This window comes from Zeugodacus cucurbitae, chromosome 5 (genome assembly GCF_028554725.1).
Source record: "Zeugodacus cucurbitae isolate PBARC_wt_2022May chromosome 5, idZeuCucr1.2, whole genome shotgun sequence".
Classification (NCBI taxonomy): Eukaryota; Metazoa; Arthropoda; class Insecta; order Diptera; family Tephritidae; genus Zeugodacus; species Zeugodacus cucurbitae.
In genome coordinates this window covers 59,340,699-59,365,897 of record NC_071670.1, presented here as the reverse complement: position 1 = coordinate 59,365,897, position 25,199 = coordinate 59,340,699, and the positions used below count along the sequence as shown (strand labels likewise).

The 25,199-nt window shown below is 35.6% G+C and overlaps 1 long non-coding RNA gene across 2 annotated transcripts in view; it reads right to left on the bottom strand.

The window, feature by feature from the left end:
• Positions 1–25,199, bottom strand: part of LOC114803694 (uncharacterized) — a 156,921-nt gene that overhangs the window by 124,808 nt on the left and 6,914 nt on the right. For both annotated transcript variants that reach the window (XR_008471208.1, XR_003752134.2), the window contains exon 5: positions 12,470–12,520. This is a non-coding gene — a long non-coding RNA (uncharacterized LOC114803694). The remainder of the gene's footprint in view (positions 1–12,469; positions 12,521–25,199) is intronic.

Below are 25,199 nucleotides of genomic sequence, written 5' to 3'. Positions count from 1 at the left end.
ACAAACACACGCATAAAAATCCCCATGTACACAAATATGTTGTTATTGTTGTATTAATAATTGTGCTGTCTGTTCGGCTCGTCGCACTTTGACTTCGGCAAATGTCAGTCAAAGTGAATGGCAAACTTTGTGCTGTCAGCCTGGACTGTTGGCTTGCGATAATATTAATTGTGTTTTTCTATGCAGGCAAACAAATATTTAAGCATGTGTGTGTATGTGTGCGTGTTTTGTATATATTGGCACCTGAATACAGGAGTATGGCTGCTCATTTGTGTGCATAAAGCTTTGTATTTGTATTAAGTTTGCCTAGCCTTATGTTATAATACATAACTACATTTATGCTCAGCCAATCATGCGTAATTTCAAGTTTACAACACATATGTGTTTTGTTGTTGTAATAACACGCATGCTGCAATCAGCTTTATACATTTCCTTCACTAATATACACATATGCACATTGAAACTCTGCCATTTTAAGCTCTTTATCAGCGCTTTTGCAGCCGAAACGAAAACTTTTTTCATATTTTATGTGTCAATCGATGTGCCGTTTTGTGCTTACAGTTATATGTACAGAGTTGATTAGATAGAAAAACAAAATCTATACAAAATTAAGAGACAGACATCCGGATTTCAGCTCCTCTCGTTATCCTGATCATTTTATTTATCCAGTGGCTCAAACGTATAATTGGGTTAATTTTTAAGAAATGTACTTCAAATTTAATACGCTAATATTATAGTTATGAAAATTCACTTCCATATGACACCAAGGTTATCTCGCAAACTACTAAAGGTGTATCAACGAAACTTTCAGGAGTCGTTTTTCTCAGGTATTTGCTTATACAGTCCAAAAATGGAGGAAATCGGATTGTAACCACGCCCACCTTCCATACAAAGGTTATGTTGAAAACTACTAAAAGTGGGTTAACTCAATAACGAAAAACGCCAGAAACAATAAATTTCACATAAGAAATGGCAGATGGAAGCTGCACTCAGATTTTTTTACAAAATGGAAAATGGGCGGGGCATCGCCCACTTATGGGTCAAAAAGCATATCTCAGGAACTACTCGACCGATTTCAATGAAACTTGGTTTATAATAGCTATTTTTACATCCCAATGATATGTTGTGAAAATAGGCCAAATCGCTTCACAACCACGCCTACTTCCTATATACCAGAATTTTAAGACGATCTGAATCGTTTACTTTACAATATATAAAGTAAGCACTAGTAAAGATATCGATGCAGAACTTTGCACAAATATTACGTTTATAGTGTGGCAGCCCCATTCTAAAAATCGCCGAAATCGGACCATAGGTTGTCAAGGCCCCATATATCGAACATTAGGACCTCGGTACTTCTAACCTAATATTAGGGTTTCCAACTTTCAATGGACTTTATACAATATATATGTCGAATATGTGGGTCAAATTGTGTATTATATAACATTAATAAAGTTGTATAAATAAATTGCGAGAGTTTAAAATGTTCGGTTACACTTAAACTTAGCCCTTCCTTACTAGTTAATCTAACCTTTGTAGGGAAGACGGGCGTGTGTAAGGGGTCCGTAAGGGAAACAACTGCAGAAAGTTTAGTTTATATAGCTTTATTGGTTTCCGAGATATTCACAAAACTCTTATTTAGAGGCGGAACCACACCCACTTTTCAGAAATTATTACATCCAGATAGGCTTCTTCCTAGTGCGATCCTTTGTACCAAATTTTGCTTGTAAAGCTTTATAACACTTCAAAGCTTTTCGAATTTCGCAATTTTGTGGGCGTGGTAATGGTCTGATTTCGCTTCAATAGTAAGCCTACTACAGTCCCAAGGAACATGTGTATCAACATATCTTAATTTTTTCTCAAATTATCCGTTCGACGGACAGACAGATATGACATGGCCGTATATGGGGTAACCGGAAACCGATATGAGATAACCGGACCAGGATATGGGGTAAACGGAACTGGAAACGAGGGGTAAAGGTGTTACCGGGACCAAAAATTTAGCAACCAGAACCGGATTTGATGTAAACGGAACCGGATATGGTGCATTCGATGTTACCGAAACTGGATATGGGGTAGCCAGAACCGGAAATAGAACAACCGGAATCGGAAATGGAGCAACCGGTTTTTGTTGCGAGAGTTTAAAAACCTTTAAAAACCAAAATTATATATAATAAGATGGATAATGTTGTCATTGTCATATATATATGTACATGATCCAAGAGAGAGTGAGCACATATCACCCACGAACTAGCGAAAAAGTAATCGCCAAAAGTCAAACAACACATAGTGCTAACTATCTCAAATTGAATAGAGTTATCGATCACAGCAGACACATATTCGCCTAGCTGCCTAGCCGCCTAGCCGCCATTTACAAACTCATTTCTGCATAATTACTCGCGCTGCCGCTACTCGTCGCCACTTTTAGCGTAAGCTTAGTAATTTATCATTTGCTCGTGCACATGCATTAGACTGCGCTGATGTTTGACGGATTATTTGCATAAATGTTGTTGTTTGTGTACGCCGAGAGCTAGATATTCGACGCAGCGCATTCATGTGTACTTCCACAACGGCCATTGAGTATTCTATTTGCATGAATATGCACGAGTGGCTGTGTGTGTGGGTGTGTGAGTAACATGAGGCTGAATGTCAAGTGACATGAAACATTGCTCAATCAGCCATCATGCGCGGCTTCAACCGCATTTTTTACGCTAATATCACGCGCAGACAGAAATTCTTAAAGATAAATTAATTTTTGGTACTTTCTCATGTCCATTTCAATACACTTATATAAAAAGTTGTGGAGATAGTAATTGGTTTGTTCTCCAAACTCTTTTGAAGAGGTAAATAGATGATAAAAAAGCTTTCCAATTTATAAATATAAAAATGTCTATATTTTGGGAACATGATATCGATTCGAGATCCTTGAAATGTCTCCACAAATAATGAATGAAACTGTAAATTTTCTTGACCAAAAATTCTCTGGACCTTATAGAGTCCAGTAAAAAGAAATCCATTGCTTTTGGGTTAAATTTAAGAATTTATTTAGCATACTTCGAATGATCCAATCTCCTGATTGCCAGATCCGACCTATAAGATCTAACTTAGGAAGCTTTCAACCAAGCCCAAGCTGATGGAACACAATTCCTCTCCTTCAGGCTGTACAATTGTTGACAGTACTGATCCGTATTCAGAGTATGACCTTAGCCCATAGTAAAGTAGTTCCTGCCAATCCCACTAAACACATAGCAAAACAGTGTAGTACTGTATCTTAACTCCACTTAAGAAGTTCAAAGTGGGGTTCCCCTAAAATCATTATGGTTTTGACATCCATGACATTCTTATAAATACTTATATATATATCTATATCTCCGACTCTCTAAAGCATAATGAAGAAATCTTAGCGAATGCAATCAATCAAAAACGCATCAAGTAAAGTACGAGAACAACTCAGCAAAAAGTTTTGAAAAAAAATGTCTGCTGGCATGCATCGAAGAATGTCGAGTACAAATCAAAATCAAATGCAAGGGAAAACTAAAATCTAAAAAAAGCAACGCCGCACACGTGCCTCGCCTTGCCAATGGAAGTACAAGTATGTAAGCAACGTGAAGGAAAGAAAAAGTGTGAAAATCTGTAAAATTCAAAACATGAGCTCACAGCAATTCATCTCAACTCATTGCAGCACATCAACACTACGCAACAACACACACACATACATACACCAATGCATATAAGCGCAGAGATTTGGTATAAGGAAAGAGTAGTAATGAGGGGACGCCATGGCGTATGATCATTGCATTGTACTAATGTAGATAAAGCTGTGTGTATGTGTGCGTATGTGCAGCGCATCGGAATGCCAACCATGTAATACAACAATAAAATATCAGGCGTACATACATATACATATACCAAAACCGCTCACTATCTCCGTTCACTAATTTACACTTGCGAGCACACACACCCGAATGGCAAAGAAACTTGGTCCTCTGCACGCGTGCGGATTGCGAAAGTTTAAGAGTTGCATCAAAAAAGAACTACAAAAAACAACAACAAAATATGAAGATAAGGTGAAAGCAACAAAAACTTTACGTATGTACATATTTGAAATATATGAAGCGTTTGTATGCTGAACAATTGCATATGGCTTGCGCATACAGATAGTTTGAAACGTGAGCGGTTGGCGCAAACTAACACCAACAGCAGAGGGCATTGTGTAGTGCTTCGTGGCGATAAGAGGAAATAAATAAATACAAACTTAAATAAAGCTGCATAATAGATGGCCAGCGGTATGCCAAGATATCAGCACTTGAATAGGTAATTATGAGTGTGTGAATACATGCGAAGGCAATCTGAATTTTTGAAGAAAACAAAAACTGCAAAGTCATAAGCCAATAGAAAATGTGCATAAATATAGGTCAAGTAAGATGGAAGAGGAGTTGAATATTGAAGATTTGCCAGGCTTCTTTTTTTTTGGAAATTCAACAAATTGTTGGAATATGCTTGCGAAAATGTGTATACTACATTTTCCTAAGACATCCCATCACCGACTTTTTGGACGAACAAAAATCCATAATATCGAACATTTTTAAAATTTGCATGTTGACCTGAGTCCTCTTTCCATAAACCTCACAATGACATGACGTGATCCCTAACTTGCCATCGCCGGGCTCAAGTCTAGGTCTAAAGTCGTAGAACACTTTGTTTGGCTTTACATAGCGACTATCTTCATCTTTCAAAACTCAAAGCCTGCCCTCACTTAACTACTAAAAATTTAAACATCATCTCAAAGGATCATCAAAATATACATGACATACAATCAACTCACATAACCTAGCCAAATGGTAGAAAATTTAACCTCATATTCACCCACAAAATGTAAAGAAATCACTCGTAAAATGTAAACAGATCTGGCCATGGATCTTCACACTGTCAATAAACACGACCTTCCGTGAATCATCAAATTTTAAACAAACGGGTCTTGACCTCCCTTGAGTTTGTAAGACAACTAGCTTGTCCTTACGCAGCCCAATTACCTTTGCTCCAATTGACCACTATAAATTTAAACAACCTTGATTTTAAGTGACCCCGAAAAATTTAAACAAAGCCAAATTAAAGGTCATTGACCTCGACCAAAATGTAAACAAACTCCGACCAAATGTCATTGACCTCAACCAAAATGTAAACAAAATCCGACCAAAGGTCATTGACCTCGCCCAAAATGTAAACAAACCTCTGTAAAGGTCATTGACCTCGACTAAAATGTAAACAAACCCCTGGTCATTGACATCGACCAAAATGTAAACAAAGGGATCAATGGTCTTTGCTGGGCTTTTTTACATTTTGGGGCTCGCGTGACATCATGTTTGTTTAGATTTTGGGGTCACGTGATGTCAAGTTTATTTATATTTTGGGGTCACGTGATATCAGGTTTTTTTACATTTTGGAAGAAATCAATGAATTTATATATGGGTCAATAACCCTTGCCAGGCTTCCTTATAATTTTGGAGTCACGTGACGCTTTACCCTTTGAGGGTCTCGCGACGTCAGGTTTGTTTACATTGTAAGATACTTTTTTATACAAATTTAGAGATCTTGTGAGATCGAATGATGTAAACAAAATTTAAGGATCAGGTGGCATCAGCTTTGGTTACGTTTTCAAGGCAGCTTAAGGTTGTGTTTTTTGAAGAGTCAAGTAAGTTCTAGTTTGTTTACATTTTAGGTTCCACGCGAGGTCATGTTATTCTAAATTTGGAAAGGGTTATTGGATTAGCTTTTTTAAATCAAACAACACAGCATATTTGAAATGTCACAATTTTGGTTAGTTTATTATTTGTAGTATAAATTTCTCAACATATTTACCTAGACTTTTTATGTTATTCTTTTTTGGACACCCTATAGAACACATATTACATTCACTACATGTGTGCTACGCGCTCAGCTTCATTTTCAATGCCATTTGCCACTTTTGTATTTTAATCCTCACTCTCTCACTCGCTAGTTGCATACAAAGAAAGCTACAAGTACACACGTAAAAAATGAAGAAACAAACTGAAAAGCACAAACACACTCAGTTGAAGGGGATATGCAGCAGCGAAGTTGAATGATAATGCGAGACAAGGCCCAAGTTGCGAGCAAATCTGCATCTATATGAGCATATTTATTTGATAAACTTTATATTTACATTTAAATGATATTCAGCGAAAGGCTGAAATGGAAAACTATAATATTACGCACAACAACAACACCATTCAGCCTGGCAGCCTGTTTACGCATATGCGCCCGAAAGCAGTCCTCTTCCCCTCTCGCACATGTGAGGAAATTGCAGTTGTGGAGAGAAGTGGCGACAATTGTAGGGTCGTGGTAACAACTGCGTGAGCTGTTTTCTTAAATTGAGTGGTTGGTGTTGGCAACAAGACTACACTTTATTTGTTGGTGGTGTTGTTGTTGGCGTGTGTAGAATGCAATCGCTGGCGTTTCGGCAAAGGAGATTTTCGAAAATAAAATATTCCAACCGAAAATTTGTTAAGGATTATCTTAACCAATGTTGGTTTTTTATATGCACTCAGTTTTAAGTGTGTGAAGCTTACTGATGTGTCGATAAGAAAATTATGTATATAAAGGGTTACTTTTTAGGAGGTTTTCGAGGGAGAAACGAAGTGTCTTTTTATGGTTGGATATGTATGAGTATATAAAGTCAACGATGAAAGAAAATATTAGGGTGACAGATAGAAAATGTTATATGATTCCGGGAGGACTTGTCAAGAAACTCAAAAGGATCCTGAAAATTCCAAAATGGGGTGGAAACTGGAATCTTCCAAGCAAATAACTTTTGCAACACCTTATATAAATCCGTTCGACTGTCCAGAGTTCATCTTACTCCAACTAATAAGCATTGTAGAATCCAATATAGGCACTTATTTAGCATACAAATAGACAACTACTTTATTTCAAGAATGCACAAACACGCTAATATTCTTACATATACATTTCCTAAATTTTCCGGCCACTCTCATTCATTTCGGCTACTTATTTATGCAGATTAACTATAATAAGTTGTTTGCTTACGAATTTGGAGAAAATATAAAGTAAACACAAACACACACACACACACATACATATGTATACGGAACATCCTTCAAATTGATATGCAAATAGAAGGACCATTGCAATCGAATACACGTTGCAATTGGATTTTGTTTTCAAAATACTCGGTAGCAGTGAAATGGATATGCAATTTATGGCTGAGCGAAAGCCATAGGCTATAATAAATTAAGTGTAAATGGGCAAATATTGAACGATGGCTCGTATCTATTTGGATTTTGTTGCCGGGTTCAGGGACCTAATGCATAAATAAATAATGAGGCAAATATTTGTATTTTGATTTGCTCATGCAAATAATATGCTGTGGAAATTCTTTTGCGGTACAGCTGTTTTGATGAAAACATTGCATGATTGAGGAATTATGTGGTGAATATTTGGCTGTGCTAAGAAGAGCTTGACTGGATCTCAATTAATATGGATTTGTTGATTGCAGTGAATGTGGAAATTGGGGTGCATTTAAAGAAACTAATTCTTGAAATGAAAACATAAAATATATGTATGTATATACAAATAGCAATTTATTTTCCAAAATTTATTGGACATTTTTGGGGTATATATGCTCATGTCTCTAAGGGTAGAAAAACCACAACTGGTACTATTGTAAGATAATTAAAGATCGAAGGATTCTCAGCGAATGGGCTTCTCATTATTATAAAACTAGCAGACCGTTCCGGCTTCACACGGATTTAAAGAAACATTTCAAAAGTTATAAGATTTTATACACACTCCCATACATACATATGTATATACTTTCACTCCCTTTCTTACGTGGGTTCATATAAAAAAAGTAAAATGAGAAAAATTCGAACATGAAATTATATTTTATTTGCGATGAGCGAAGAGAATGACTTGCAAAACGCTTTTCAGTTTCATATTAAGATTCTCCATCACGGAGTCTTTTTGACACCCTCACCTGGGAACTTTTTCCAGAAAGTTGAGATTCTAGCAATAAATATTGCCTATGTTAATTTTTGAAATTGCCACAGTAGTTTTCGAGTTTATTCAATACAAACATACCTACAAATCATTCCTCTTTATAATAGTAGTAAAGACTATAGATATAATACTAACCAGATTCTTCAAAATTTCTCTTACAGAAGAGAAGGTGAAAGCAGTCTAGTGCATATTGATCCGATCAAAAAATAATTGAGTTAGGAAACTTTGATGGTTTGTCGCACCGAACTTCAGCATAAGAAAATGTATCTTGTTACGTGACTGTCCGAAGATTTAAAGACTCCGCTTTATTGATCTACTTAACTCTAGATATCGCCCATTTACTTGAATAGTGTCACAACTCAAAAAACACGATTTTTGGTGAAATAAGAATGTGCCATTATTAAACTTGTTATGTTGCAATATTTTTTAACCACAATAACGACACTTCTCAGTTGTGCTAGAATTAGTTATAATGTTTTTTATGAAATAACGACATATTTTGTGTTACAACACATATTGTCATAGGGTGAAGTTGGTTTTCTTTTCAGAAAGAACGACATATTTTGTATTGGAACGATATTGGTGAAAATTAATTAACTTTTTCATATAGCTTTTTTTTCCGCAAAAACGACACATTTGACTTATGACGGCGAAATTGAATTATTTTTTTTTTCACAAATAACGACATAATTCAAAGTAGGTTACATTTATGCCCAAGAAAAAGCATTATTACACTCTATTTGGTCCACATTTAATATATTACAGGCCACTAGATTTGTCAATAAACAGTTGGAATTTTTCTATATTTGCTAAATAAGAGACAATTGAAAACTTTAAACCGCTCTCCTAAAAAATCGACTATTTTGAGTTGTGACACTATTCAAGTAAATGAGCGATATGTTCTAGCAACCTGCTGATGCAATATTCAGCTCTCTAAAATGTTTATTCAACAACTGAATATAGATTCTTTTCAGCGATCCCTAAAAATCTACTGGTGGTTCGAGGAATTTATTATCTATAGCTCCGAGAGGAAAGGAGTCTTTTGGAGAAGTGAGAGCCTAAAGACGTGTTCGTGTTCTAAATGTGAAATCCAGGTAAACGAAAGACCATAGAAGGATGATCAAGATTTCCATCAGATGATGTAACGACCGACACAACTAAGACCTTATCTTTTTGGAAGTCTTATCAATTTGTTGATTTGGACAGCCGAAACCAGAATAAATTGCTCCCACAAATCTAGGTTCTACATACTTAGACCGGACTCTAATTTTTATGAAAGAAGAACTGCAAGGCTTAATGACCACAAATCTTAATAAAAGTTAACTTGATATGAACTAATCGACTAAACAAAACTACTTAGGCTTGAGGTCTATCAAGTCGACAATCCATCGATCTGATCTTGAATTCATGACCATATTCTGAGTTTGGTGATGTAAATCTGAAAACATTATTCAAAGAAAAGTTGCTCGAGTGAATTTCGGAAAATTGTTAAAGAGACAACTAGAAGATATAGTAAGGTTCATAGAACTGGAGGTGGAAGTCGGAAATCTTAGGAGTATTTGATACAATTTTGGATTGAGAGGGAGCTAAGATTTTCTCAACAGAAATCGGTTTAGAATATGAAAGTTTTGTACGAAACAGGGAGAATATTGTTGAATGAAGATATAATTGTGTATTATGAATTTCAATATAATATTCTCTATGAATATAATAATTAATTACAAAAAATTTATTTTTATTTAATCTTCAGTTGTTGCCAGTTGTCCCTTTATGGACATATACATATTATATACATCCTGCCAGGAGCATAGGGCTTATAAAATAAAATAAAAATATTTAATAGATATTTCCTCAATGAACAAAATAATAAATAAACACATTTAGCAATTCATAAAATATGTGGGTCACACAACTTATGCTCTTGGTGCTCCGCACTAACTCACTTCCACTTGGCATATTTGCTCATTCATCGTCGCATAAACTTATGCTAACTCTCGAATATCTCTTGCCGACACCGCAATAATTCAACACGTTGACAGTGCAATACTGTAATACAGTCTGCATGACTCCAAAGATATGCAGGTGCTCCACCACCCGCACTACTTATCGAGGTGCAAACTCAAGATTGCATTGCGTGCAGAGGCGGCAAATGCGTAAGAACCGTGGCAACGCCGTTATTAGTAGTTGGCAACAATTTGTTTGTCATAATTCTACAGCGCCAGCAGAAGTTTTGTCGCGCAAATTTGTCGCAATTGCCAGCCAAGATAGCGCCATGGAAGTGCTTTCAGGTAAAATATAATGTGAAGAATCCAGCGAAACAGCGAAAGTTTGAGTTTTCCAAACTGCGGCAAATACAACATTACAATTGCTTGCCATAGTTATCTTAAGAAACTCGTTGGTACTGGATTTCGCTGCAACAGATTATTGCCGTGTATATTATTTTCTTCTTTTTTCACATTTTGTATATTTTTCACTTTTAAGTAGTAAGAACAAAGTAAGAACTTATATAAAAACTAACTACTTCCAGAAAACTACTTTTGCGTGGATTCACAAGAACTTCACACACTCATGTGGACACACATCCAAGTGCTGACATATAGATATTTACTTTTGCATATAGTGTTAGGAGGATATCCATATAGTATGAGTTTTGAACGCTGTCTCATAAAATTGAACTTGTACGAAAGAGAGCACTTCCACTTCGAACAGGTTCTCAACATGCTTTCAACAGACAATCTACTTCAAGGATCGGTATATGAAGTCGTGGTCGTTTCTTTTCATCCAACAATTCTGCAATATTTAATCCTCGAAAATTTTTAATTCGAAGATTTGAAGTTATATTAAAAAGCTTTGAGAGCTTTAAGCTTTCACAATTTAATAAAAAATACCTCAGAGATTGTTAGAGGTTCACGAAATCCTCAGCATGCTTTCAACAGACAATCTACATCAAAGATCAGTATGTAAATAACTAAACATATCAGCCCAGGTGATACTAAAGCTTTCTAAAGCTCTTTGGCGATAGCTCCAGTGTCAAACCGTAGTCTTTTCCTGTCACCTACCATTTTTCAAAATATTAAATCCTAGAAAATTTTAAATTTCAAGATTTGAAGTTATTTTAAAAAGCTTTAAGAGTTTTAAGCTTTCACAATTTACTAAAGATATGTCTGAGATTGTTAAACGTTCACAGACAATCGGTATGTAAATAACTAAATAAATCAGCCCAGCTGATTCTAAAGCTCTTTAGCGATAGCCTCAGTGAAAGTGAGTTTAAATTTGAAAATTTGAAGTTACATTACGAAGCTTTACGAGCTTTAAGGTTTTACAATTTACTAAAAATATATTAGATTGTTAGAGGCTTTCAACGTGAAATCTATCTTAAAGATTGGTATAAAAAAAGAACTAAAATATCGGCCCGGCTGATATTAAAGCTTTCTAAAGCTTTTTGACAAAAGCCTCAATGACAAGCCGTAGTCTTTTCATTCGGAAAAGTCAATTTGAAGATTTGAAATTATATTAATAAGCTTTGGGAGCTTTAAGCTTTCACAATGTGAGCTTTATCATAACACAAGAGTAAAGTTGGAAACAAACGGATTTGGTTTATGATTCGTCTATTACTTTGTAAGAGTGGAATAACCGATACTAAGGTAGAAGCATTTTCGGATTGAAGGACACTATGCTTGTTATATATATTTACTATGGGACTAGTAACTTATTAGCTCAGAACTAGTAGTTGTCACTACAACCCATAATATGAATCTCACACCTACGCTACAGGAATAATATGCGTCTGTGAACATGTTATAAGTTTTCCATATGAGCGCTTCATGTGGTTTGGCATCAGGATGCAGTGGTTAAATCGCGCTAATAATGTTGTTGTTGCTGCGCTTATTGTTGCTGTTGATTGTTTATCTTTATGTAGTGCTATGCGTTTATGCGACGGTTAGCGGCTCGAGAATTATTACACTGCAGTTGCTGACGTCTCAGTTTTTATACTTCAAGGATGCAGGAGTTTCTTTTTTTGCATTTTGCACACGCGAGTTGTGTGCTGCTCAGTGTCTTTATCTAGATATGTATAATTTTTCATAATATCAAGTTTCTTATAATTTTTCCCCACCCACTCGCTTTGTGTGCCACTACCAAGTTTAAGTTTGCACTGCTCTCGCACTTAACTCAAAGAAAGTTTTCGCTTTTGCAGTTTCACAAATGATTTCTATTGTGCAGTGAAAATTTAATTTTCTTGAGAAACAGTGAATCGCTAATGTGGCTTGGGTGCGCATAGAAATGGTTATTGCGGTTACTTTACACATTAGTCAAAAAAATACATAATGAACGCACTTGGTAATGCAGACAATTATGCAACCTTTTAACTGCTTAGCGGTAAATTTGCAAGATAAGTGTTGGTGGGAAAATATAAAATAAATTTGTCGCTTACCATTTAAGCAGGAGCCTTTGTATTTCGAAATGGGTTTTATGTGTGAAGGAGCTAGAAGAAAGAAAAAAATAATATTACTGTATGTTAGTACAGTATCTTGATATTTTTTTTTAATAAAAATATAGTTAAAATAATATTATTATCCTTCGACCTCCCCAAACCAAGTGGAAGAGCATTCTGAAATTGTTAAATTTATATAATTTTGTTGAAACATATTTTTGTGATATACATATGTATGTATATCAACCAAATATGTTCTTCTAAAAATGTGGTAAATATTTTCAAAGTAGTCACAGAGCTTCGTCAATTCTGTCATAGTTGTGACACTAAGCACAAAAATATGTTTTTGCTATATACATGGTATAATCCTACACTGGGTCAAATAAAAACTAATTATTTTTAATTGAATTGGTTTGCATGTTTTAAAATTATTATTTTGCCAATTTATGGCCATATTTTCATAATTTTTCTCGCCATTCGGAAATTATTTTGGCTTCTACAAACTATGTATTTTTATCAGACTGTAGTATGCACGCAAATACATGCTGGACGAACAACAAAAAAACTTTTTTTTTGTTAGGAATATACATTTTTGGTAGCCTCACATCTAATACAACTTTCACCATCTCAATATACTCCACAATTGAATAAGTTGTTTTCCTTTTAACTGTAGAGAGAACAAGGGTAACGGTAGATTTTCGAATCACGCATCAAAAGTATAATGAGTAACCCTGATGCAAGGTGTTGCTCAAATGATGATAGTGTTAGTCTAAAACTTACCGATACAAATAGGTCTGTATCGCCGAAATAACAGCGCTTGGTCGGATTCGAACAACCGAGTCGATCCCGGTAACGCCGAACCGACTGTTGTGGGGAATGATCAATAAAATGTTCCAGCTCCATGGTCCTGCAGTGGATTTCTCAACGATTTTTTCAACGATCAGAACACACGCTTAAACTGATTCAAATATTCAGAGAAAAAATAAACTCCATATGAGTCTTATCATCTCCGAGTACAGCATTCTGCTGACAGTAGAACAACTTTACTTGCATAACAATTTTTTTCCATATGAAGTGTAATCAACACAAAAAATAGTGCCGTTCGACCGTTCATGTTAACTTCTTCTAACTTCTATTGCTAACTTCTATTTTACTTGTTTTTAAAAATGAAATTGCTCGCCAGTTTACGTGCCCATTGACGAGCTCAAAGCAAACATTTATGTCGAAATCATTAGTCAACCAAGGGAGCACCGTTGACTAGGGCATAAGAGGCGACTTGGGGATGAAACTTTGTAAGCTGACTAACCTTAATATAAGGTTGTCAAATATCTCCCTTTCGCCTTTTTGTCTTTTGAATTTCGCAGCTATGTATAAAGCACTACAGAGCTCGTATCTGGCAATGTTATACATATTTGAAAGGTCTTGACATAACCTACAAAACGACGCTATAGATGATTAGTTTGGATATTGCTCAACAGTTATAGACGTGTAAACATGGAGTTCACTAAAGCCGAATTCGCGGTATTTTAAAGTTTTCCTTCGTTAAAGGCAAATCCGCTAGAGAAACGTGCCGTGAGATTAATGGTGTTTTGGGGGAAGGTAATCTATCACTTCGAACTGCGAAGATGAGAGTTAGTCACCAAACCATTTTAAACCCTAGACCCATTTTTGAAGCGGATGGAGAATGGCGACGAAAAATTGATCACATACGACAATATCAAGCGAATATGGTCGTGGCCGGTGAATCGTCCCAAACAGGGCCCAATTCGGGTTTGTCGGCCTGGAAGGTTTTAGGTGCGTTTGGTGAGATGGGAAAGGAATCATCCACATATACCCAGACGTTTAATTCTACAATATACTGCGAACAACAGGACCGCTTGACTCAGACGATAGACCAGAAGCATCCAGAATTGGCCAACAGGAAGGGTGTAGCGTTCCACCAGGACAACACCAGATCACATACTTCGTTGATGACTCGTCAGAAGCTACGGGAGCGCGCATGGGAGGTTTTATCGCCACCATATAGCCCGGACATAGCGCCAAGTGATTATCACCTGTTCCGGTCCATGGCGTACGCCCTTGGTGGTGTAAAGTTGAACTCAAAAGAGGCTTGTGAAAAGTGTCTGTCCAAGTTCTTCGCAAATAAGCAGGGGGGCTTCTTGGAGGGGGGAAACAAATTATCGAACGAAACGGCGCATTTGAACTAAATCCGATCACTGTAACACTTTTTATAAAGTATTGAATAAAGAGCAAAAAAGCGGAAGGGAAATATTTACTTGGGCAACGAGTGAAATATTTGAAACCATCTCATGTTCAAAGCTCTTTATATATTTCTCAAATTTTCTAATTTCAAATTTGGGAGAATATGTGGTATATATTTTATAGTTCTATATTTAATAAAAATAAGTTAAAATATATTACTATTTTTATTTATTTCTTTTGTTCTACCATTTGAATTTTGAAATTGTTAATATTGTTTATCCGCAAACTTTCAACTACTGCCTAGTGCATATTCAGGTGTTAATTTTTAATCATTCCATTAATATTTATGGAATATATTAATATATAATTTCCATATACACCGACAGTAAAAGAAATTCCAACTGTTAATAGAAAAAAAAAACAATTTCCAGTGAAAACTGATTAAATTTATTTATTTAAGACTTAAACGGGCATTTATGTTGTTGTTGTTGCATGAAATTATTTACTTTTTCCGGATATTTTACAACTATTTAGTTTCACCATATTGCACAGGGGAATGAAAATGCAACGCAGCAACAGCTGTGCAGTTGGGAGCACGCGGTTTGTTTATTAAATGTTTGCGCAAACACAACGAAGGAAATACATACAAGGACACATCTGTGTGTTCGTGTGGATTGTGTAAGTGGAAAAAATTAACGAAAAACAAAAACAAACAAATTATGTTAACAACATGTTGGCATAAAAAAGTGAGCATTTTATGCACGTTGCAAGTGGCATTAGATGTGGTTATGGCTGCCAACCAAAAGCACGTGCACGAGGTTATGCAACTATGTGTGCGTGTCTGTGTGTGTGTGTTGTATGTTGTATGTGCATGGTTATGCTTGTTTATTGCATAAACGCAGGTGTTGCCACATGTACGGCATTACCTGCATTTTCATTTTAAAACCACAATTTATACGCCAATTACTGTATTTGGCCGGGACCTACAACCACTTTATTATTATTTTAAATTAAAAATTGATGCAACATTTAATTGTGTGCACGTATATGAATACGTGCGTGCGAATTAAATTGCATATTTTTTTATTGTTGTTGTTGTAAGAGGTTTTTTGCTCATATGGTATTTGAGTAAATATGTATAATTCTACTTAAATGCCATATGCTCACTATATGAGTCGAAGTGTATGATTATTTGCACGCAAGTGTACTTTTGCAGCTATATATTTGCATATATTTGTATGTATGTTTGTATGTTTATATGTACATCTCGTGTTTGCATTTTGATTGGCAAAATTGGGTATTTGCGGCGTACCACGGATACGCTTTAATGAAATGAAATTAATGCAATTAAAAATTTTAGTGCCATAAAACGTGGCATGCAACATGCGCAACATGATGTGTGTGTGTGTGTGTATTTTTTATAGTATTTAATACAGCAGCAGCAGTACTTTGGAGCTTTTACGCCAACACAAGCTTACTAGCACACCAACACACACATACTCCCTCTCACTCTCACACACACACACACACACACACACACAAACAAATTCCCAACAACACTAACTACTTTGACGCAACATTTTGCCCGAGTTTTGTTTACGGCTCGTTGACTTGGCTTGACCGGGCCTGCCTGCACAGCAGTGTGACAGTTGAAAGCCGACTATGAACGTTAGCCGCTGTCGCTGCAGCCATCGTCAACAGCCACATTTATGTTAACAAAATATTTGATTATATGCTGGCAAAAGGTAATTAAAGAATATTTTAGCCTTTAATTAAGTATGCAAATGTGCCGAAAAACCAGCCAGCCTAAATCCCATCAATTAAATGGCACTTTTAATGAGTGCAACGTACAGTAAATACATAATTGCAACAAATACACACACACACACTAACAAACACAAACACACACACACACAAAGACATGTATGCATATGTTAATGCCCTGGTAATTAAAAGCGAAAATTGCCGATTATATATTTAGTTTTGTATTTATACGGTGTAAATATTATGTGCATATTTTAAATGGGATATTTAATTTAATCAGCATGCTGCGCGTAAAAGCCGTAATATATGAAAATATAATGCACTGACGCTAATATCAAAATCTAATAAATAAATTTTCGCTGCATCAGTTATGGTAGGTGGTAGGTAATCCCCCCAAAATATCGGATATGCTACTGTCATTATGTTCAAATTAGTAAGGGATTTGCGAGATTAAGGGAATATAGTAGTAAACCACTAACGATACTATTATATATCGTAAAAATAATGCATGCTTAAATGATTTAGTAGCTATGACTGCTCAAAAAGCTGTTTATAATATCTGTGAGATTATTTTGAGCCACTATAGACTTATCGCACTGATCAATCAGAATTCAAGTATCATCAGAGCTTTTTAAAACAAACAACTTTTTATACCAATTTACTGTCTTTATTGTAGAAATGAAAGAACTAGCATTAGGATATTTTCAGCGCTTTATGCACTGATATCACTGATATCTGACATCAATTCCTCCAATCGTCGAAACACTTCTCAAACCTGATGTCTTTGATTTTCTTTGTAAAACGAAATAGAAAAGGTTACACGGTGTCAAATCGGTTACAATATTGTTTTTGGACAAGAATGCCAATTGGAATCTTCATTTTAAATTTTACAATACCCGTTATTTTTTAATCACACAATGACCTCATAATTATGGTTCAAAAATCTTTCCTGAATAGGCTTTTAATTTAGATAGTTTAAAGTCCAATAAAGGGACTAGACAAGTAAGTTGTATTAAGTATATGAGGTAGGTGTGAACAAATTTTACTCGGTCAGGACAAAAATTAAGCAAAGCATTGTCACCAAAATTTACTGGATTTTTTCATTGAGAGTCTTAAATACGGCAAGTTAAAGTCATTATAGTTTGCGTATGTAGCTAAAATATGATTTGGATTTTTCGTCACTAACTCACAGTTTACTCAAACAAGTAAGGAGTGGCTTAGTCTGGGTGTAACCGAACATCACATACTGTCGCAATTAATTTATTTAATGTTATTAAGGTTAGATACACATAGTTCCGTATATTCATCATAAATTCACTAAAATGACGAAAATAATTTTATATAGTCTATGGGGGCTGGGATAATTCCTGCGCCGATTTCACTTATTTTCTCTACCAAGTTACCGAATATCTAAAATTATACGATCACTTAGAGAAAATATTAGTCCGATATTGTAAATTTTTGGCACAGAGGCAAACAATTAGAAGAAATACATCTGCTTTGAATTTCCCGAACTTTTCAATAAAAAATTAGACAAAGGCTCTGGGGTCCTTATGTCCGATTACAAGGGCCCTGAAAGTTATTACACTACAAATACGAATCAGTTGATCTTCCGAATTGTGGTATAGTAAAAGTAGGCGTGGTTGTGAATCGATTTCACCCATTTTCAAACTATAGAATTGGGATGCCAAAAAAATGGTTAGAACCGAATTTCGTTTTAATTGGTCGAGCATTTTCTGAGATATGGTTTTTGAAACATTTCAATTTTCAGCCCTTGTGTGCCATCTTTACCTTGAAATTTAAGGTTTCTTCCTTACTGAATTGAAATAATTAAAAAAAAAATAATCTATTTTTAGACTGAATAAGGAAGTGACTAGAAGAAACGGCCCTAGAGGGTTTGATTTTAGATAGAATGCTTTTCACCATTTTGTGGCGTGGCATTTCGCCTATTTACGAAAGCAATCTTCTTATGGTGCCAAGAAACTCGTGTACCTAGTTCATCAAGATATCAAAGAAAGGATTTTGACCCTGATCATTTTGACAATTAAAAAATTAATACAATTAATGTTCCATGGCAAGTAAACGTGAGTTCTATTTTTTCAATTGATTGAATATGATGACCTCCACTATCCCGGAGCGAAATCGTTGAGCCGTTGGATGTTGTTACGATAAGTTATTTCTTTCATTGACAATCCTCAAAAATTGGTTTAATGAGGTTGAGCATTGCAAATGTTGATTTTTGATCTATGACATCTATCGCAGGGTTTAACAGAACAAAAGCCCAGAATCTCGCATTGGCAGACTACCGATTGAATGTGTGGGTAATAGATGGGAATATACGTCTACTATGTCTCATGCAAATTTCCATAGAGTTTCTGCGTCCTTTCATGACCGTTGATGATCATGGCAGGGGCAACATTTGTTAAATTCACTGCAGTAAACTCAACTAATTATCAACTACTTTACAACTAGTATGAAACATGAGTCCGACTAGTCACGGATTAAGTTTTTTTTCATACAAGTAACTGATATTTTTTGGATATTGCTATCCTAAAAGAAAACTATTATCAGATTTATATCAGTTTCATACTAGTTTAATGCGGATACTTGTCGTTAAAGATAATTTTTTATAAACAGCAACCGTTTTAATATGAATCTTACTTAGGTCGCCCGTATTTTTATTGAAAAGTAATTTTGCACTCTTCCTAAAACAATTTTTCTACAAAATTGATATAAATCTGATGAATCCCGAACTTGTTCGATTTTAGTTCAAAAAATTATAGTTGTAGACTGTTATATTTTCGGACCAGTTCGTTCATTCACTGCAGGGTTATTGTGCATACAAAAAATATATTTTATTAAACCCTGAATTTACTTTTACATCGATAATATCCGCTGTGTGCCATTCGTAAATGCGTAGTGCATAAACTCTCGTGTTGATGCGCTTTTTAGGGAAAGCTTTCAAAAAATTATGCAAAAGTTCGCATATAATTTATTTACCAAAAACAGGATTTGCATACAACGGAAACTTGTAACTGTTTATGTGTGTTTTGTGGGTATACTCACTAGTAACGGTAAAAAACTAGACACATACATACATGCATATATTCATGTAAATGTACACACATGTGTTACTACGTTTCACTACTCTCGCCACCAGTAGCCGCGCATTTGTTGCAGCGATGCGCTTAATCCGCTGCAATTACCTGAGATTATAATTAAATTTATACGCAAAACAAGCACGCAAGCGCTGCAGTTGCGATGTAAGCGACAAATGCGGGACTATAAAGCGCCACAAAGTATGTTTTGATTTTAATAAAGGGTTTGAGCGATGTGATACATTCAGGTTTAGGTGGCGTGGCAAAAAGCTGAGAGCTTAAAATTATGTGATTTAAAGTTATTGATAAACTTAGATTAATTTCAAATTATAACTTTTTCCCACTAACTTCACATTATATACTCAAATGCCCCTACAAATAATATTTTGAAGTAAATAAATCTGCGTACTCGTATTAACACGCTGCTTCGACAAATTTACACTTCCTACATAGTAAAGTAGTAGTAGTCGACTGCAAAAGAGCCAACACACACATAAAAAATTATGCACACATATGTTAAGCCGAGGAGTTGAGCCACCGATGGCATGCCGATGCCAATAAATGACCAAATGACTGAGCAGGCTTACTGCCCGGCGAGCCGTACGAAGGCGTGAACAACTATGTAAAATGCGAAAGCAATAACAACAACATGTAAAAATTGCACAACAACAATAATGGTAGAATTCTATTTATATGCCTCTCCTATACACCCTGCTGCCAGCTACTACGCTTTGGATCTGTTGCATGGTGTTGTCGATGCAATGAGCATAAATACATACAAGTCCTGCTTCCGCTTCCGGCCTTAATGCCACGGGCGACTACATACCAATAAACAAAAGTAAAAACATGCATTCTCTCCTGCATGTGTATTTGTTTTTGAAAGCAAAATAAATAACTAATTGTCAACGAAAGCCAGCAAATTGTTAAACAACATATTCTCAAACATATCGGAAATGATCTTCCTTGTTGACAAGAAGAAAAGCGAGGGATAACTATAGAACATACTGCTTCATCGAAAACTAGATCGATGATATGAAAATTCTAGAACTATTTTTCAAAGCTTTCTTCTATGAGGTCTAAGATTACCGCGGTGCTCACAAAGAAAACGCTTTTAAGTTGTATTTTCTTCAAAATCAAAAGTTTGCGCATAGTTTCAGAATTCTATCTCTGAAGTTAGTAAGTTTTTCTGAAATTATTTCCTTGGAAACCAATTTTTTCGATACTGAAAGTACTAGATTATCTGAAAGATTTCATTAAGAGCCGTAAGATCTCAAAAAATTTTCATCTACCTCCGAATCGAGTAAAATAATCGTCGTGTTAGTAAGATGACTAGAGCTTTAAGAGCCTCTTTTGAACAAATCATCATATTTTTGGGATCGTTGGAAACATATCTACTATTCGAAAACGAAACCTGAAAGTATTCGGTATATAAGAAAGAAGTGAGGTCGCCGTCATTGTTCAAGAGATTTGATTATTGCGAAATTTTCCTGTTCCCGAAACTCTAAGTTCTGCTTCAAAGAACGCCCCATGGATTAATTAAAGTTATGCAATTAAATCCGCTGAAAGAACCTAAGTTCATCCTCACCGAGAAATATCATCCGACAATTTTATTGACCAGATTTAGTATAAGAGATAATAGAACTCACAGTCGGTTCGGATCAACTTTAGTTCGAAACCAACCATATAATCTAGAACGGGGTTTTGAACATCAAAACAAATTCATTTCGGTAGGTTACCGAACTGATCCCCGCCATGTACGACCCTAAAATCTCTCTTGCATAGTTGAAATACCGGCCCCTTTTTATTTCGAAGAAATCCAGTTGTAGCCTCGAACGAACTACGTCTCACTAGTATACCTTTTATGGACTTTAGAAATACGATTTGGAACATGTACTGCTGGATACTTTGATTAGGTCTTGTGGAAGCATCAGCATAGAACTCAAGGTTCCCAGCTAGTCCTTCGAGGTCTTCAGTTCTATGTGAAGAGTTATCCTCCTATCTTCTGAAACAGTGAAGAAGGCAGAAGGAAGAGAGAGAGAGAGAACAATTAGAGATTGGAACTTCAAGGAGAAGGCTTTTCAATAAGATGGAACTTTTTTCTAAAATTTATTCCAATATGTTTGCTGATGAAAGAAAATTGAGATACAAATTAGTGGTTTTATCAGATTTTATGGTGTAAATACAGTAGGTACAGAGAACACAGAGAGGAAAACATCAAGCGAATGAGATAGCTTTTATAGAATATTAGCACGACAAGCAGGGCCAACCAATGTGGAGTCAAGAATGTAGGAAGTGCTCATAAAACAAAGCAACGGAAACGCAAATAGCAGATGCTGTTTTTACACTATTTCCCTACACATACTGCATTGTTTTTCCAGTGCTTTTTCAGCTCACCAAACACAATAACAACAAATATAAGAGTGTATACTCGCTCCACTCACAAGCCTAACACCTGTGGTTTTTGCCTTAGCCACGGCATATCCGGCCGACAACAGTGCATTCATAAAGTCCTTACACCAGCGCTACAAGTGCCACCGGTGTGACAACAATGACAGCAATGCTTGTGCCCCGACGGTATGCGAGCGCAATGCTCAGGGCGCAGAGCTCACCGCTCCGTGGCCGGTGTTCAGTGCTCAGCTGTGTGCAAGCATAAAATATTTTATAGATAAATATGTTGTACCGCAAGTGCGACAAAAAATATGGACAAATATGCAAATGCAGTGGTGAGAATCTATCTCCTGCCAATGCCGCTGGCCCCAGTCAACCAATCGCAATGGAACCACGGATTGGTCGAGAAAAAAATATTTCGTGTTTGTGAGCAGCTGAAGAGTGCTGTGTCGTTTATCCTTCGTTTTCATGGATTGTGTTGTTTTTGTTCCAGGAAATGGCCACTACATTTTGATTTTTAATTAACGTTATTTGTTGTTGCTTTCGTTTTTTCATTCACCGGAAGTGAAAGATGTTTATTAAGTAATGGACTTTGCACAGTGTGACACTCGGTTGCTGGTTAATTTACTTAATTAAAAATGGTCGGAGCACGACCCAACAGCTTATATGATCAATATATTCTCTCCGCCTCTCATAATCTCTAAGTACGGTTCTCCGTTATTGTTGTAAAGATAGAAAACATTCCCCTATATATATTAAGTAATACATATTGCGTATCCGGATAATATAATTCAACGCCTGTTTTCCTTTTGTAAATCGACATTCATGGGAATGGGTTATAAGGAATTTCTATGTTCGAGGTAAAAGATTCATGAAGGTTTGACAGTATTCTAGTTAAGGTTATTTCGTCTATAGTGGATCGCAAAAGATCCACTGAGCTATTTGCTCTTAGCAAGGTTCAGTTTGCCGTAATGATAGATATCCTTACAGGACACTGCCTGATGGAGCTGCATGTTGTAATGCTAAATATCATTGAAGAAGCGGAGATTGAAACATCGAAACACTTTCTCCTTCATTATCCAGCTTTCGCTAGACTGAAACACCTTCACAGGACGAACTTCGGAGAACCAGTTGAACTATCTCGATTAGAAAATAGTTATCTGTACAAATTCACAATAAGACGCTTTATCGTCACTTGAATGTCTCGGCCATCCATTTTACAGAGTTCGCGGCATCACAAGGGACTGGCTTTAGCTGTCCAAGTGGGATCTCCTGCGGCACTGGGGTCCGCCTTTTAACCTAACCTAGTACTGTAAGACTTGGATACATATTTTATTATCGAGGACGATTCTCAGTCAGAAGTTTAGCCCATGTAATGTATACTTATATCCTAAGCTCCAATATATGATCTTCATAAACTAATTTTCTTTTAAAGCGGATATCTCGAAGATTGAGTAATATATCCTATTTTAGAAGATCTATCTGGGCATTAGCAGACGATGATCAATGACAATGACAATCTGTCTATAATTAACACGCTGATAGCGGAGAGCATGATTTCTTGTTGGACTATCGATACTACTGGTAGGAAAAGAAACATTGTGGAAAGAATTATGAGACATATTTATTTCATTTTGAGGGGTTATCTCATGTGACGGCCTGTTTTTAATGATTTTTTAGAAATCTCCACGACCAGTACAAATATTGTTTAGAACATGAGGTACAGCGTTGAGGTCACGACATCGGAAACGACAAAAGAAAATGGCTTTTTAAGCAGTATGCTTAAATGCATGAAACGCAATACGATCAAGTCAATATACCAATATATTGCATATCTATATACATTGGACTTTTGCTAGATATTTGAAAAAAAAAATTGCGAGTTTTGCGTTCAGGTCAAGCTGTTTTTGAGATACGATGGACGTAAACGTGAAAACCACGGTTTTGAGAAAAACACGTTCGAAGTTTCCAGCTGCCAACTGAGCGTCCATAGCGTGGGACAGCTCCGTCTTCTAACCGGCGTATCTTTAAAACGACTACGAATTTCTGAAAATCACGTTACTACCTTATTCTAGACATGTTAAGTAAGCAATTTATGATAACAATCTTTTTGAGTCCATCACATTGGCTGGCCCCGTTAAAAAATACTAATGCTATTGAAACTGTTTGGAGATCTCGAAAATAAAGTTCAGTGGTACTTATATTTCAAATTCAAGCGATTTTATATAACCTCTTTTCGGACTACATGAACATTAACCTCTTTACATTTAAATTCAAAATTTAATTTAATCTTTCATTTATTCTCGTCTATTCTTCACACATTCTCCGCAGTTAACTTAAACCTAAGAAGATGTGAATTTCACATCACATTTGCAATTTCAAATAAGACTGTTAGCGACACCATTACATAAATTAAATTGTCACCCTATTCACAACAAACTGAAACTGAGACTAATGTGTCTCCATCATGAATGATATGCTTCAAGCAATCCCACAGACATATGGACATTTAAAGTTCTTAAATATGTGTACACATAACTAACTGTACTACCGACTATATATACTAAATGTTTATATGTACATACATATTTATAAAACAGTATACTTGTATCTTCATATGTATGTTGACCGAAGCTTTGTTTCAGCGGGGTTAGTAAGATTTACGAAGTGACCCTTTGCGTTGACATAATGTTTTAAACATTATTTTATTTACATTACAAATATATGAATTTGTATGTGAAAGTATTTGTTGTTTACGTTGAGTGTGTATAAATACATACATACAAATGAATACTATATGTAAACAAGCACATAAAATTATATTTTTTCCTTGCAACATTTATTTTATTTTAGATATTTGTTCTAGAAATTTCAAAAATTTTAATCTCAAGACGTGTCTTCATTACATGAGTATTTTTATGAAGAAGAAAAACCAGTTTGGTGTGTTCAAAAAATAACAGGAATTTTAATTTTTTGAAAATATATTTATTTATTCGTCTAGATAAATGATGTCGACTTTAAAATAATCCCATATATTCCATATTTTGCACATATGTCAGCGCTTCTTTCAATCGTAGAGATACTTCACAAACTTGATTTTTGGGATAAACTTTGGTTCTTTCAGTAATTTCTCGTCAGAATTCACGAACTAGCAACGAAGTGTGAATTTTTAACAAACGAAATCGCCGGTTCATAAAAACACGTCTAATCTTAGCGGCTGCTACAGACAAAGTAAGGAATGAATGCAGCTAAAATTTGTTTAGTACTTCAGGGGCATC